Raw genomic sequence first — 17,774 nt, forward strand, 5'->3', positions numbered from 1 at the left:
GCTAAACATGCCCAGCTCCTTAAGACGCTCTTCATAGGGCTTGTTCTCCAGACCCTTGATCATTTTAGTCGCCCTCCTCTGGACACATTCCAGCTTGTCAATATCTCTCTTGAATTGTGGTGCCCAAAATTGGACACAGTATTCCAGATGTGGTCTAACCAAAGCAGAATAGAGGGGTAGCATTATTTCCTTAGTTCTAGACACTATGCTCCTATTGATGCAGGCCAAAATCCCATTGGCTTTTTTTGCCGCCACATCTCATTGTTGGCTCATGTTTAACTTGTTGTCCACGAGGACTCCAAGATCTTTTTCACACGAACTGCTCTCGATCCAGGCGTCACCCATTCTGTATCTTTGCATTTCATTTTTTCTGCCAAAGTGGAGTATCTTACATTTGTCACTGTTGAACTTCATTTTGTTAGTTTTGGCCCATCTCTCTAATCTGTCAAGATCGTTTTGAATTCTGCTCCTGTCCTCTGGACTATTGGCTATCCCTCCCAATTTGGTGTCATCTGCAAACTTGATGATCATGCCTTCTAGCCCTTCATCTAAGTCATTAATAAAGATGTTGAACAGGACCGGGCCCAGGACAGAACCCTGCGGCACTCCACTTGTCACTTCTTTCCAAGATGAAGAGGAAGCATTAGTGAGCACTCTCTGTGTTCGTCCACTTAACCAATTACAGATCCACCTCACAGTAGTTTTGCCTAGCCCACATTGGACTAGTTTCCTTGCCAGAAGGTCATGGGGGACCTTGTCGAAGGCGTTACTGAAATCCAGGTACGCTACATCCACGGCATTCCCCGCATCTACCCAGCTTGTAGCTCTATCGAAGAAAGAGATCAGATTAGTCTGGCATGACTTGTTTTTTTGATAAATCCATGTTGACTATTAGCGATGACTGAATTTGTTTCTAAGTGTTTGCAGACCGCTTCCTTAACAATCTTTTCCAGAATCTTGCCCGGTATCGACGTGAGGCTGACCGGACGGTAGTTGTTTGGGTCATCCTTTTTTCCCTTCTTGAAGATTGGGACCACATTGGCCCTCCTCCAATCTGCTGGAACTTCTCCCGTTCTTCAAGAACTCTCAAAGATGGTTGCCAATGGTTCCGAAATGACTTCTGCTAGTTCCTTCAATACTCTGGGGTGTAGTTGATTTAACCTGGGGACTTGAGTACTGCTATTGATGTTGGGGGATCCTCCAGAACTTCTTTGAAGCTCCAGAGCTTTCCTGTAATCTGGTCATTTGCAAACAGCTGGACTGTTTCCAATTTGGAACTGGTTGCAACTGTTTTCAAAGTCATTCTGTTTGTGAAACATTTTCACAATGTGGGGTTCTTAGAGAAGAGTGTGGGTCTCAGAGCATACCTTCCATCAGCAATTACACATGAGAACAAGGTTTTATTGGCATATGTGTCTCATTGCTTGAAATACTTTATTATAAAGATGGAAACCACTCCAAATACTGAGCCTACAACTTTAATGTAATCATATCATCCAATATGTGCTGACCTGTTGTTTCTTTGTGGAAATCCAAAAAGAAAAATTTAAGCCATTTTTTCAAGAGTACTGTTGTGGCTGAGCTAGTTTGTGATGATGAGGATGAGTTTCAGCTTCCTGGCTCTTTGTCTGTGCCTCAAATTTCTGAGCCTGCTTCCGAGGCTCTCACAGACAGCTGTTTTCACCAAAAAGGAATTTTAACAAAGGGAATAGCAGCCAGGTGCCTTCCCACGATTATATTGAAAGTATAAGATAAGGATTTGACCGGAGAAGCTCACCTTGATCTTTGGGTCAGGTGCAGTTCATGTCTGGCAAGCAAGGTTGTTGCAATGCTTTTATGATGCTGAGAGCCTAATGTTTTGATGTTAGAAAGGTATTTAGGCCTTCTGGAAACTCTGTGAAACCATCAGTTCAACGTAGCTTATTAGCTTGAAAACTTCATGGAATAACCTCAGCCTGGAGAGCAGTACGCTTGGGATTTCTTGCATTGTGATTCTTGGGGCAAATGTTTCATTGCTTGTACCCTGGACTCTGTTTTGAACTTTGCCAATAGGATTATGTCTCCTGCTTTTACCTGAAGATCTTTGGAACTGTATCCTGCATTTAACCTTAATCTTTGAAACTTTGCAATGCTTATTCTTTATTTTGACTTGGATTTTTTCCTCAATAAACTATAAAACTACAGCTCTTGTGTGGTGGTGTTTGGAAGCAAGGTGAAGCCTACTCTGAATTGCAACAAGTACAAAAACAGTGAAGATGTCTTACACTGAATAAGAGTAGTGGTGTATATTGTTCAATAATACCTACACTAATATACAGTCTTACTGTTGTGATTTCAGGTGGGAGTAAGGATGAAAATAATATTCAAAATATGTGAGGCTTAGCCTTTATGAATAGAAACTATAATAAAAAAAATGTTGGTGAGGGTGTCAGGAAACTGGAACTATATATATATATATATATATATATATATATATATATATATATGGTGGGATTGTAAATATGTACTAGATTTTTGGAAAATGGTTGTAAGGGAAACAAAAAATATAAATAATATAAAAATTAGAAGGAATCCAACAGAAACATTGCTATCAAGAGAAAGATAGGGGGGGGGGGACTTAACAGACATGCTATTAACAGCAGCTAGACTATTAATAGCAAAATATTGGAAAGGGGAAATGACAATATAAATTGATGAATGATATAAAGTAGTTGGGAGAATGGTGTCAAATGATAAACTAACATCAAATTTAAAAGTAAAGAAGGAACTATGGAAAATGACTTTGAAAGTATCTGGAGAAGATTTTTGGAAAAATTAATAGAAAATAAAGATGGGAATTTACTTCCACATGAAGAACTGAACTTTTAGTGGTATTTTAGAAGAAGAGCAAGCTCTGGAGAAAGGGAAAGAAAAGATGTTGAGATTAACTTCACAATTCAGCAGCAGATCAGTTGCACAACTTCAGCGCTTTCCAGTAGCTTCTTCCTGCACAGTATTTTCAGTCAACTGCTCCCACAATCTGCAGTCACTTTGGAACCTTTTACAGACAGTTGCCTGGCCATTGTCAGTTTTACCATTGTCTTTCCCCCAGTCTAGATGACATTACAAACTTACCACAGCATACAGTTGTATCTTGTCTTAGCAGACAGGTTCTTTTAATCAATTACATAGAGCCTTCGATGAACAACATCACAGCACAAGGAGAGAAATATACACTGTACATGACTTCCTTATATACAATTCTATACACATAGCAATCTCTGATTGGTTCCCAACTCATTAACTTAACTCAGACCCAGGATTACATCATTCACAATCACCTGGACTAGGCTAGAACACATTCCCCAAATGATTCCCTATATACAGTTAATGCATGACTCAGCATTTCCAATAGAAGCCCATTAGCAGTGCATGACTCAGCTATATTACATTACAATACATTGTAAAACCTGACAAAAGAGGGGGGAAATGTATAATTGTAAGAACCGTGAACAGCCTGGGCCTCCAGTTATTGGGTCTCCAACCCTCAGAATACCTGACTATTGAACAAGCTGGTTAGGGCTATTGGAAGTTAAAAGCTCAAACAGCTTGAAGGCTGGAGTTTGAGGATGCCTGCCTTAGATGGGTGGTAATCTTCACAGTTTAAGTCTTATAATGCACAAAAAATCACATATATTCTGTTTTTGCTGTCTTCATAGAAAATAGCATTTTCTGCACAGAAAACAACATTCCTGTATGCAGAATATACTATACCTTTTTGCATAGAATTTTTCCAGGGTGTTGAATACCACTTTCTTTAAAATCTGTGATAAGATTTTCTCTCCAAAAGAGAAAATTGTATCATTATTCTTTCTTGTCAGCAAGAACAAATGTTATGAAGTGTTACATCCCTGAATAGGAGTCCTTCCAAACTTGAGACGCTGGGGATTTAACTTTGAACTTTTTGCAGGAAAATCACATCCCCTTTCATTGAGAGGTCATCCCAAAAAAGCCAATCAATCCAAGGATCGCTATCAAGCACAAAGTTAAGGATGTTTAAACCCACTAAAGTTAATGTACCATATTCTCCCCATCCTCCTCTTCACCATAGCTACGGAAAGGATACAAAAATAAGGGAAAGACAATAAAATGCATGAGTTTTATCATGGTGAGAAATAGCATGATTCAATAGCATTCTGTCACTGGCTCCTTTTATAGCCAGGCTCAGTTTCTATCTTTCTTTTAATGTTCGCATTTAGTATCTCCTCACTCCCTCCGCCACATAGAAGATGACTATGTCTATTAAAAACCACCCTTATAATTTATGATTCCCTTTTATCTGCTGCTCCTCTAATATATTTTCACCAGAAGATTAATAAAATCAGACTCAGACTTCAGAGGGTGACAAAGCATGAGTCAGTTCAGATGATTTATATTTCAAGGGAAGAGCAGAAATGCCGCTTTAGATAAATATGCCAATCAAGGTAAAAGTCATCTCCTAATGAGGTGGGTGAATAAAAGTGATAACAGCATATCACCTTGTATTTTGCAGCACCTAAGTGTTAAAATCACCAGCAAAGAGGCCATGAGACAGAAAATATTGATAATGGATTTTTCCTGAGCATGACAAATTTTGTACTGTCTGGATCCCACTCCTCAAGTAAATGGGAGCATTAAGGTTTCTTTTGTTGCAAAGCTCAAGAATCCTCCAGAGAAGGGTTTAAAATCCAGGTTTCTGACAGCAACAAATGTGGATGACCCATTTAGATAACATGCATTTCTGGTTTGTTTTTTCCTTTCATGCCTATAAGACAGGGGTTCTCAACCTATGGGTCCCCAGATATTTTGGCCTTCAGTTCCCAGATATCCTAACAGTTGATAAACTGTCTGGAATTTCTGGGAGTTGTAGGCTAAAGTACCTGGGGACCTACAGGTTGAGAACCACTGTCCTAAGGTAAAGGTAAAGGTTTTCCCTGACAATAAGTCCAGTCAGGTCTGACACTGGAGAGTGGTGCTCATCTCCATTTCTAAGCCAAAGAGCTGGTGTTATCTGTAGACACTTCCAATGTCATGTGGCCAGCATGACTGCATGGAGCGCCATTACCTTCCCGCAGATGTGATACCTTTTGATCTACTTAAATTTGCATGTTTTTGAACTGCTAGGTTGGCAGAAGCTGGGGCTAACAATGGGAGCTCACCCTGTTCTCTAGATTTGAACCACCAACCTTTCAGTCTGCAAGTTCAGCAGCTCAGCGGTTTAATCCACTGCACCACCAGGGGACCCAGAGAGGTCCTAGGCCTCACTACATCTTTGTTTTGTGTATTTTAATTTGTGTAGTTTATTGAAATACATTTTAATATGTGTATTTTATATATTGTTTATAATGACTATGTGTTTTAGCTATGTCGTAACCCACCTCGAGCCATGAGGAGAGGTGGATAAGAAAATTATTACTATTTTTATTATTGTTATTATTATTATTTTATATAACTTGGATCATGTAAACAATTCATGGGTCAAAACGGATCCAAAGTGGAAAAGTTTAAGAATTCCTGATTTAGACCATGGTTCTCAAAATGATAAGGATTAGGGATTGTGAAACTGTCAGATTTTACAATGTATTGTAATGTAATATAGCTGAGTCATGCACTGCTAATAGGCTTCTATTGGAAATGCTGAGTCGTGCATTAACTGTATATAGGGAATCATTTGGGGAATGTGTTCTGGCCTGGTCCAGGTGATTGTGAATGATGCAATCCTGGGTTTGAGTTAAGTCAATGAGTTGGGAACCAATCAGTGATTGCTATGTGTAATTGTATAGAATTGTATATAAGGAAGTCATGTACAGTGTATTCTCTCTCCTTGTGCTGTGATGCTGTTTGTCGAAGGCTCTATGTAATTGATTAAAAGAATCTGTCTGCTAAGGCAAGATAGTAAGGTTGCTTACCTGTAATCATGTTTCTTCTAGTGGTAACTGTGAAATTCACACCTGTGGTATTTCCCTGCGTCCACGCAGCTGACTCGGATCTTTCTTGAAAGCTTTTCCTAATTAGGGACTCCAGCCCCGCCCATCTACTCCTAATAAAGCCAGGCAGCGGGGCTTGGAGCCTTAATTCCGTACCGCGAAAGACAGTCGGAGATAAAAGGCATGACAGAATGTGGGGAGGATGGGCGGGTTGTGTGAATTTCACAGTTACCACTAGAAGAAACATGATTACAGGTAAGCAACCTTACTTTCTTCTGCGTGGTACTGTGAAATCCACACCTGTGGTAGACTAGCGAGCAGTCCCACGGATGGCGGGTGTCATGCTAGTGCAGAAAAAAGTACTGCTCTCCCAAAAGCCGTCTCCTACTTGGCAGCTAAATCCAATTTATAATGGGAGACAAAAGTATGCGGTGTTGACCATATGGCCACTCGACAGATATCATGCAGAGGCACACTGTGCAAAAAAAAAAAAAAAAAAAAAAACCATGGAGGGTGCCAATGCTCTAGTGGAATGAGCATGGATCTGAACAGGTAAGTCCAGTCCTGCCATTTCGCAAACTAGTCGGATAGCTGCAACTATCCAGGCCACCACCTCTGGGTAGAAACAGGAAGGCCCACAGTATCCCTACGGTACTTAACAAAAAGTCGTAGGGACTTCCGTAATGGAGCTGTGTGGTGGACATAAAAAGCAAGAGCCCTCCGCACATCAAGAAGGTGCAAAGACTGCTCCAGGGGAGTAGAAGGATTTGGAAATAAGGTTGGAAGGACAATGTCCTGAGACATATGAAACTATGATGCTGCCTTAGGTAAGAAGGAAATGTCTGTGCCCAGCATGACATCCTTATGAAATTTCAGGTAAGGACTATCGACTCAAGAGCCATAAGCTCGCTAGCGCGACAAGCAAAAGTAATAGGCACTAAAAATGCCGTTTTCCATGATAGATGGAACATGTCAGAAGTGACCATTGGCTCAAATGGTGGTTTTGTAAGGGCGAAAAGAACAACCTCCAACCTCCAAGGGGGGCACAGGCCTACTTGGGGCCAGAAATTTCTAAAGCCTTGCAGAAATCTCTTTACAAAAGGATCGGATAAAGGAGAGGGAAGAGAATGCTCGCTTCTAAACGAATCTATATTTGCCAGATTGACCTTCAAGAATGATAATGAGAGTCCTGAATCTGACAGAGAGATCAAAAAATCCAGGAGGGAAGTGGAAGCAGACAGAGGCTGAACCCCTTGCTTTTGTGAAAAAATGCAAAAATGACACCACTTACAAATGTAACAATGTTTAGTGGCAGGGCTCAGGGCAAGGTCCAAAATGCCCTTTACTGGTTGAGAGAGGGCTGAGGCTGGAGCTGCCACACCGTCAACCGGAACTGAGTGACCTGGGAGTACGGGACTGGGCTGTTGCTCATAGCCAGCAAGTCTGGTCTGAGTGGCAACTGAATGTAACAGCTGCCTGAAAGTTGGAGCAGAATGACAACCATGGCTGGCGGGGCCACCATGGCGTGATGAGAATGCAATCTACCTGCTCTGCTTGAAGATGAGAGACCACGCTGGACAGCACTGGCAATAGTGGAAAGATGTACAGGTGGGTGGATGTCCAATCCAGGAGGAAGGCATCTCCCAACAGCCTTTCTGGTGGAGGCAAGACGTGCTCCAAAGACAAACAAGTCCAGAAGGGGAGTGTGCCATCTGACAAAGAGTTCCCATGCCTGGGAAGGATGAAGGGACCATTAGTGGTCAGTATAAACTGTCTGACTGAGGGAGCCAGCAAGAGAGTTCTTGATGAATGGCACTGATGGTTATGGTATACCAGTCCCCGATTCTGATGATGAGGGCAAGCAAAGCACAATCGTGGTGGTGGTAGTAAGGTGGACAATACTGTCCATGAGCAAATGAGAGATAAGGTGCAGTGCCATTTGTACTGCGAGTAACTCCAAATAGTTGATGTGCTCCATGCCCTCTATGGCCGCCTAAGGACCATGGATGGTGTGACCCTCGAGGTGAGTGTCGGTTGCTAACATCGCCCACACAGAGATTGGAGCGATGAGTCCACTAGTTGAGAGACCTGTGGATGGCTAGAGGGACAATGACACATTCATTGGGCTCATCCTGCATGGGATGAAGTGCCCGAAGAAACCAATTCTGGAGAGGCCGAAGGTGCAAACAGGAGAAAGGAGTGGCAGCTGTGGTGAATGCCATGTGTCCCAAAAAGCACTGGACATCCTTGGCATGGATGTATGGCTTCTGCCAGACTCAAAGAGCTAATGAATGCAGATTCAGAAACCTGTCTTCTAGCAAGTAGGCTCTTGCATGCCAAGAGTCCAATACAGGCCCCATGAATTGGTTGTTTGGATAGGCTGAAGAAGAGATTTTACCTTGTTGATAAAAAGACCAAGCGTCTGCTATAAAGAGAGTAAAGTGAATGTTCCTCTGTAGATACTCACAGGACTGTGCACCAGCAACCAGCCATAAATATAGGGGGAAACTACTACCCCGTGCACCCAGGGATGAGCCGGCATACAGCCATCTCCTTAGTAACACCTGTGGAGCTGTGGAGATACCAGAATGAAGAACTTGAAATGAAAAAACCTGACTGCTAGTAAAAAGTGACAAAAATCTACCGTCTTGTGGTCTAATACCACATGAAAAAAGGCATCCTTCAAATCAATGCTACTGAACCATGTCTTGCTGGATAACAGAGGGAGGATGGTTGGTAATGACAATACCTGAAATTTGCAATATGCAATATATGCATAAAATCCTGTAAGGTCCAAACCTGGCCAAGGCCCACTGCCTTTATTGGAAACCAAAAAACAGCTGGGGAAAAGGAAAAAGAAGGAAACATAGAAAGATGTAAAGAAGCTACTGCTCCTTTGAAACAAGTAATTACCTCCTGCTATAACACAGGAGGAGGAGTGGCCCGTAGAGTCCCTACTGGGGACAGTTTGAAAAATTCAATTGCATAAACATGCTCTGTAATCTCCAACACCCATGAGTGAGAAGAGATCTAATGCCATGCATCTAAAAATGATGAGGTGGAGCTCCAAAAACTGGAGCTGAAGGGTTGGAGGCTATTAAAGAAGAGAAAATGCATGCGAAAAAACTATTGGCCCTGATCTTCTTTCCCTTTAGTTTGTTGTCACCCCTGGATAATTAAGCTGAGGGGCTGGCCACCACAATCTAGGCTAGATTGTGGTAAAAAGCCAAACTTAGAAGCAGGCTATGTTCTGCCATGGGCAGTTATCCTGCCATTGCTCTGTCTACTTTGGAGAGGGTAGAGGATCTACACATGCTGGTGGATGGCTGCTGCAACAGCAGCAAACACCTTAGTACTGTATCGGTGCTGTGCTTAGCCGTAGCGTTGTGATGAGAAGCTAAGGTGAGATACTACTGACAGAAAGCCCTTGGGATCTGTTGATGTTGTAGGGGAAGAAGATCCAAAGAAGGTGCTGAGCTACCTGAGAGGCTGCCAGACAAGCATGGTAATGAATCATGCAAGTAAGTAGGCTAGCAGTGGGGTGGATCTTCTTATCACAGTGGATTAAACAACTTTGACCACAATAAAGTTCAGTTTAGTAGGCTTAACTAACCACTCTGCTGAAAAGGTGCGTATGCAGTAAAGTGCAGTTACAAACTTAGAAATTCCAGACACAGATACAGGAGTTGCCCTTTGTTTTTCTCCAAGCTTAAGCGAATATGGAAGTGCTGGGAGAACTGGGAGAACTGTACTTGGAACTTGTTTCTGCTGTTGCTCAACTGAGAAAAGCAGATCCTCTAAGCAATCAAGGAGAAAAAATTAGGTAACACATCCCCCAAGGAAGCTGGGATGGAAAAGTCCTCCTCAAGAGTAGGAGAAATCTGCTACTCATAGGAGTCAGAATCTACATCAGACTCATTGACTGGTTGCAGCTGAAGGAAGCACCAGAATGAGCTTAGGAAAAAGTTTTAATAAACTCCTGAAAACCAAAAGAAGGGACTACAAATCCATGAAAAGGAAAGGAGGGTGCAGTTTGCCTATGCAAAAGAGTAGCAACCTACCTGTTGAGGCATGGGCCAAGTGGAAATGGGGTCCAAAAGACACAGTACTTACAGTCTGAGCCGTCACTGAAGCTCCCAGGCAGCATGACGCAGAGGGAGGATAGTAGCCCGAAGGCCCCTCCAAGGAGTTATATTCCATGGGCTTAGACCCAAAGCCTTGGCAGCCATCACTCACACAGGTGGCGTGGCCGCCTTGAGCCTCCCCTCCCCTGAGGGGGGCAAAAACATGGCAGGAATTGTTGCAACCCAAAGGCCCCTCCAAGGCGTTATATGCCATGGGCGTGGAGGCAAAGCCTTGGCTAGCCATCACTCACACAGGTGGCGTGGCTGCCTTGAGCCTCCCCTCCCCTGAGGGGGGCAAAAACATGGCAGGAATTGTTGCAACCCAAAGGCCCCTCCAAGGCGTTATATGCCATGGGCGTGGAGGCAAAGCCTTGGCTAGCCATCACTCACACAGGTGGCGTGGCTGCCTTGAGCCTCCCCTCCCCTGAGGGGGGCAAAAACATGGCAGGAATTGTTGCAACCCAAAGGCCCCTCCAAGGCGTTATATGCCATGGGCGTGGAGGCAAGCCTTGGCTAGCCATCACTCACACAGGTGGCGTGGCTGCCTTGAGCCTCCCCTCCCCTGAGGGGGGCAAAAGCATGGCAGGGATCGTTGCAGCGTCCACTGCCTGCTGGGGTAAATGGGGCAGAGAAAGCACGGGCAGTGAGAGCAAGCTGTCCTTAAAAAACAGAGACAGTTGAGAGGCATGGCTGCAACCCAAAACAAAGTTATTGGCACAAAGCCACAGTGGTAGTTTGTTGCCACAAGCTCTACCAGTTCCTGGGTCTGGAAGGGGTGGTAGGCTGGTAAAAATCTTCTTCCCTCCTGCTTTCTGAGCAAGGGGAACAGAAGAAAAAGAAGGTAAGTTACTGCCCATTGCCAAAGGCAAAAAAGCCTGCGCCTCAGAGGACAGGGCATTTTTTTTTTTAGAGGGAGGGAGTGGGTTTGTCCTCCCACTAGCCTAAATAGGATAAACAAAGGTCCCAGAACAAAAGTTGGAATTGCTGTCTGTTAGAGTAGTCAAACTGGAGTTCTTGAGTCAAACCTATAGTTGTTTTAGGAGAGAACACCGAGTTGTTGCTGCTTTCGCGGACAAAAGGAATTAAGGCTCCAAGCCCCGCTGCCTGGCTTTATTAGGAGTAGATGGGCGGGGCTGGAGTCCCTAATTAGGAAAAGCTTTCAAGAAAGATCCGAGTCAGCTGCGTGGACACAGGGAAATACCACAGGTGTGGATTTCACAGTACCACGCAGAAGAAATAACTGTGTGCTGTGGTAAGTTTGTAGTGTCATCTAGATTGGAGGGGAAAACAATAGTAAAACCGACAATGGCCGGGCATGTGCTCAAGTGTCTGTAATAGAGTTCCAGAGTGACTGCAGTTTATGGGAGCAGTTGACTGAAAATACTGTGCAAGAAGAAGCTACTGGAAAGCACTGAAGTTGTGCAACTGATCTGCTGCTGAATTGTGAAATTAATCCCAAATGAATGATCAAAGGTTCCCTGTCCTAGTTTATAGAGTCAGACTAAAAATTGAGAGGAGGAGAGAGAGATCCAGAATCAAAATCCCTACTCATTCTCAAAGGTCACTGGTTGACCATAGGTCAGTCATATTCTTTATACCCAGTTCATGTTAGAGGGTACTTGTCAACTAATATTAGGAAAAAGATTGTACATTATCATTAGCTCTTAAAGTAAATATGAAATTTTTAATATATCACATGAATAAGCTTTTATTAAGAAAAAGTATTGCTTTCATTAAGAAAAAGTTTTGCTTATTATGGAGACACAAGCAATATGCAGTATCTATGGCCATTTTCATGAGCCCTAAATATTTCCAGAAATCTCAGCCAATTTACCAGCTGTTAGGATTTCTGGGAGTTGAAGGCTAAAACATCTGGGGACCCACAGGCTGAGAACCACTGCCTCATGACCTCTCTGACTGAGCAGTTTAAGGGCTCACCCCCTAGAATTCTACAGGACACAGCCACATGATTTCAGAAGGGATGAATACCTTTTTGTGTACTTTTTCAGCTTTAGTGTGGTACTGGCAATAGTAAACACAAGTTTAAAATTCATGATTAAAACTGACAGGTAGGTATAAATAATTTCTGATACTAAATCAGCATTTGCAAGGCTTGCTAAACAGACTGGTTCACCTTTTTTTTGGGGGGGGGGGGGGAATACAAACTATCAGGAGGGGACAATGATTTTTCTAAATCAGCTGTTTTGTCCAACAAGTCCAATGGCTATGAAGTTTCGGAGCTGGAGGCCAAAACATAGCTGCAGGGGCACAGGTTGTGCAGGCTGCTCTAAATACTACATACGAGGGGTATTTTTAAAGTAAGGTCCATTGGAACATAAGTACACAATGAAAGTTTATTTCAAAAAAGTAAATTTATTTTCAGAGAGTACATACTTCACTCTATTTTTCGACATAGTTGCCAAGATTGTTCACTTATCATACCTCCGAACCAATTTTAAAATACCCTCTTCATAAAAACTTGCCACCTGCTCCAATAACCAAATCGTCTGTAATCAAAGAAGGGCGACCGGAGCGGTCCTCATCATGGACGTTGTCACGGCCATCTTTGAATTGTCATACCCACTTACGCACTTTGTTTTCACTCATAATAGTATCACCATACACTTCACAAATCTGTCGATGAATTTCTGCAGCAGGCAGGTTCCTTGCTGACAAAAAACGTATCACTGAGCGAACCTCACATGCGGCGGGTGAGTTGATAGTCTTAAATATTTTTAAAGCACAGAACAGAACTGTACAGGTTAGCTACAGAGTGGAAACTGAGCACAGTTGTTCCCGAGGCATGCCGGTACATGACACACATGCTCGTTGCAGTATGCGCGCGAACTACTAGTGTCTACAACAAAACGGACCTTACTTAAAAAATACCCCTCGTATATCAGTCTATGTGACTGAATCATCTCCAAATGTTTTAATATTTTTTATTAAAACCTTATTATTTTAATTGATTTTTCCACTTTATGAGAGCGTGCTACTTAATCTTGTTTTCACTTCTCATGCTTTTTCCCACCTCAAGCTCAATTCCATCAAAGTTGAATGAAAGAAAAATTCGTGAAGAAGGAGAAAGAGAGGGAGGAATTAACAACAGCCCCTTCTGAGCCAAGACAGTGGGTTCTGCAAAACAAGGAAATGCAAGAAAATTATTGTTAGCTCTTCTGGATGCACAGTGTCTGTTTCTGTAGATTTGAAACCTGGTTACCTGTTGCATTTGAAAATTAATTTCACACATTTGAATCAGAACAAGTATTACAGACAGGTCTGGGGTGTGAACAGAGCACACTTGTAATAAAAATTCAGAAGCAAAGAAGTCCATTATTACAAACTGAAGGTATAAGAATGCAAACCAGGAACATTGTATTAAGAATAATACTTTTCAGCTTGAGTACTGCTTGCTATAGTTGGTTTCCCATAAGTGGTTAAGGAATATTAAAGAATTAATCCATCTTCTTGGAAGTGTAAAAGAAACCCCAAACAAAAGTGTTTTTAACCTAGGGAATTTATTTTAAAGAAACAAGGCTAAAAATCAGAGAATGAACTTAAATGTAGTGATGCAATGGAAAGTGTCCTTTCCCCATTGAGAACATTTGGAAAGGTCAACCAAAACACAGATGAAAGTGTACATATGTGGGAGGAGAGATTATTTCCCCAATGTTAAGAGAATGGCTTATGGGAAATGGGTTCCCTAGAAGTGTTTGGATCTTTTTCATTTGATTAAAAGCAGGTATATCAAAATATTTAACATTAGCAAATTCAAGATCAGGAACAGAGGTCTCCATACCCTCAGCACAATTTCATTTTTGTGAACTGGATTTAAATGATTTGGCAAATTTGGTGGCCCAATCCATAAAAAATGAGCATGGTGGGGGCAGATGAAGGCTTAGCCAGTACAGATCACAACAGCTGGATCTTTTCAGCTAATGGGGGCTAATATTGGGGACCAATGGGGCTGATCATGTGGACTGGGCAGCCTCACTAATTAGGAAAGCTTCAACAAGGACCCCCTCCACATGCCTGCTTGAAGCAAATTAGAACTCGCTTTCCCAGCAGCACTGTGTGATGGAAGCATTGAAGGAGGTTTTTCTCTCTGTGTGTTTCTCACTTTCTTTCTCACCCAATCAGAGGCCTAATTGACTGTGTCCATCTCCCCCCTCCCCCCTTGTGTGCATTTGGGACACATCAATTGTTAATCTGAAATAGAGCAACTGAACCTACTGGATTTACCTCAGGGTTGACTCACCATTCAACAATTGATTCAGTTGATCTACTCTAGTTGCCACTAAGAGCCCATTCAGACAGGCCTTTAAACCAAGACTTGTCTCAGTTTTAACAGAGGCATCAAAATGATGCTTCCAGTAAAATTGAATTACAGTGGTCCCTAGCTCATTCACGGTCCACTTATCGCATACTCTCTGTTTTGCGGGTTTTTTTATTTTTTTAAAAAAGTATTTCACCCTCCTTACTTTCCTCATCCTCCTCCCCTTCGCCATCTGGGGCCTCCTGCTGCCACTTGGGCCCATGCGGTATCGCAGCAAGAGCCCCCAGACAGCAAAGAGGAGGAGGAGGAGGAAGGTAAGGAGGGTGAAGGAGTAAGAAGAGCTGCACTCTTGCCCTCCTTACCTTCCTCTTCCTCCTCATCACCACATGGGGCCTCTTGTTACCTCTTGGGCCCCACTGAGGAGGCATCGTGGGGCCCAATCGGTGGCAAGAGGCCTCATGCGGTGATGAGGTGGAGGAAGAGAAAGGTAAGGAGGGCAAGAAGGCAATTTCACTTATAGTGGGTGGTCCAGGAACGTAACACCCGCGATAAGTGGGGGACCACTGTAACTTAGATGAAACCAATGTCTGCCTGGTTCAATCTGAATGAATTAGATACTCCATTAGATCTGGGCCTTCCTGAATGACCCTGGTGTAATGGGGTATTAGGCTTGTGGGTACCCACCCCACGTAGTTCCAGGACCAACCAGAACCACCCGGGGATGAGTCACCACAGCCACCTTGCACCTTTTGGGGATGCTACCCGCTCCTCCTCCTGGCACATAGAAATAACATGCCAGAAGATAAGGTGTGTGACGAATGATTTTTCTCTCTGTCACCTCCCCACCCCAAGTCTCCTGGTGCATCATTTCTACATGCCCGGAGAACTCAAGGACCATCTTAATGTTGACCAGGTAAGTTTTTAAAATTTTAATTGCTGTTTCAGGGAACTTTAAGGTGGTTGTATGCCATCCTTGTAGTTGCCAGGATGCCATGTAAACACCCACCTCCCAAAAAAGTCTGGGGGTTTTTTTGGGGGGGGGGGGGTACAAGAATGCATGCCAATGCGGGTTTTAAAAACCTGCTTTGGCATATATTTCTGCTTCTCTGAAAGTGTTCTAAGGGTGGATCTACACCGGGCTATATCCCAGGATGCTTATCCCAAATTATCTTGCAGTGTATACTCATATAATCTAGTTCAAAGTACATAATCTAGGATCCGATCCTGGGATATAGGGCAGTGTAGATCCAGCCTAATGAACAGGACTATTGACAATGAAGGGGTGGACAGTTCTTATCCTTAAGGCAGTACAAATAAATAAAAATTCCATGAGAAAAATATGAACAACAAGATATTTCTTTCTAATACTAGAGTGCAACACAATATTAGGAATCCTTGTTAGCTCATTCTCTCATAAAATGAGAACACAGTACTAGGACATACTTTTATCATAAGGATATTTGAACATCATGTTAAGACATAATCATATATCCCCTTATTAAAATATTTTTGGAATCCTTGTCTTCTGATGTTGTGCTTTGCAATGCTCTTTTGTGATTTCTTTTTTTTAATTACAGTTTTTATAGAATTACTATGGTTTAAAATGTCTGTAACATTGAATTTATTAAGAACCCACTATAGCATAACATTGTACATTCCTTTAGTCAATGATTCCAGCTTTGAAACCCTATCAGTGAAAGAAACTATCCAGGCAATTCAACTAAACATAACCGAGTTGCTAAAGCAAGGTTCAATGAAAAGAGATCACCTTATTTCTTTATTTAAAAATATTCCAGACCCAAATATTTCCTCATCACGTATGAAGAATTCTGTCACCCATGCTTTTTAACATCTACATGAAACCGCTGGGTGAGGTCACCCGGAGTTTTGGAGTTGGGTGCCATCTCTATGCAGATGACACACAACTCTACTACTCCTTTCCACCTAACTCCAAGGAAGCCATTCAGGTGCTGGATGAGTGCCTGACCGCTTTGACTATCTGGATGAGGACGAACAAGCTGAAGATTAATCCCAACAAGACAGAGATCCTCCTGGTCGATCGTAAACCAGACCGGGGTATTGGGTGGCAGCCTGTGCTAGATGGGGTTACACTCCCCCTGGAGTCACAGGTCCGCAGTTTGGGGGTCCTCCTGGATTCTTCACTGACGTTTGAGGCTCAGGCGTTGGTGGTGGCCGGGAGGGCCTTTGCACAATTAAGACTCGTGCGCCAACTGCGACCATACCTCAGGAAGTCAGATCTGGCCAAAGTGGTCCACACCTTAGTCACCTCTAGATTGGATTACTGCAATACACTCTACGTGGGCCTGCCCTTGAAAATGGCCCAGAAATTTCAGATGATCTAACGGGTGGCAGCCAGGTTGTTAACTGGGGCTCCTTACAGGGAGCAGTCAACCCTTCTGTTCAAGGAGCTCCACTGGCTGCCATTCATCTACTGGACCCAATTCAAGGTGCAGGTTCTTACCTACAAAGCCCTGAACGGTTTGGGACCCGCCTACCTGCGTGGACGCATCTCCATATATGAACCCACACGATCCCTTCAATCATCCGGAGAGGCCCTGCTCTTGATCCCACCAGCATCGCAGGCGCGATTGGTGGGGACGAGAGAGAGGGCGTTTTCAGTGGTGGCCCCTCGACTCTGGAACTCACTCCCTGAAGACATCAGACAGGCCCCAACTTTGGCAGTCTTCAGGAGGAGCTTGAAGACGTGGCTGTTCCAGTGTGCCTTCCCAGAATAATGATCTCAGCACTTTGTCCTCCAAAGAACTTTACATTTCTTTAGGTCTGCTAGTACGCCCTTCACAAACACCCTATCTCCTTTCGTCCAGGTCCCAACATTATTTCCAATTTTAACTTTACATTTGGCCTTCCCACTGTTTTTAATTGTGTGTTGTCTTAGTGATAATGTTGTATATTTTATTGTTTTTTATTTTAATTGCTTGTATTGTTGTTTATTGTCTGTATTGTTGTATTTGGGCTCGGCCTCATGTAAGCCGCACCGAGTCCCTTGGGGAGATGGTAGCGGGGTACAAATAGAGTATTATTATTATTATTATTATTATTATTATTATTATTATTAAGAATTGTACTTTAAAACAACATCCAAATATTAACTAGTTGCCCGCTTGTAATGCTAGATCTGTATCATCTGCATTCTCTGCAGATAGAAAGGATAGAGTTTGGAGTCCTTGTGGTTAGTCCCATGTTCCCAAATCTCCAACTGATCTGTCCAGGTGGTTTCATGCAGATTTTTTTATAATACCTTACTTGTTTACATAAATAAACTTGTGATGAAAACTCGTCATCCATGAGAAATAATCCAACAGACTAAGAATATGTAATCAGAAAATACTCTTGAACATTAATCTAACCTTCCTCATAAACTAAACATTTTAGTAACTTGTACATTTA

This window comes from Anolis sagrei, chromosome 4 (genome assembly GCF_037176765.1).
Source record: "Anolis sagrei isolate rAnoSag1 chromosome 4, rAnoSag1.mat, whole genome shotgun sequence".
Taxonomy (NCBI): Eukaryota; Metazoa; Chordata; class Lepidosauria; order Squamata; family Dactyloidae; genus Anolis; species Anolis sagrei.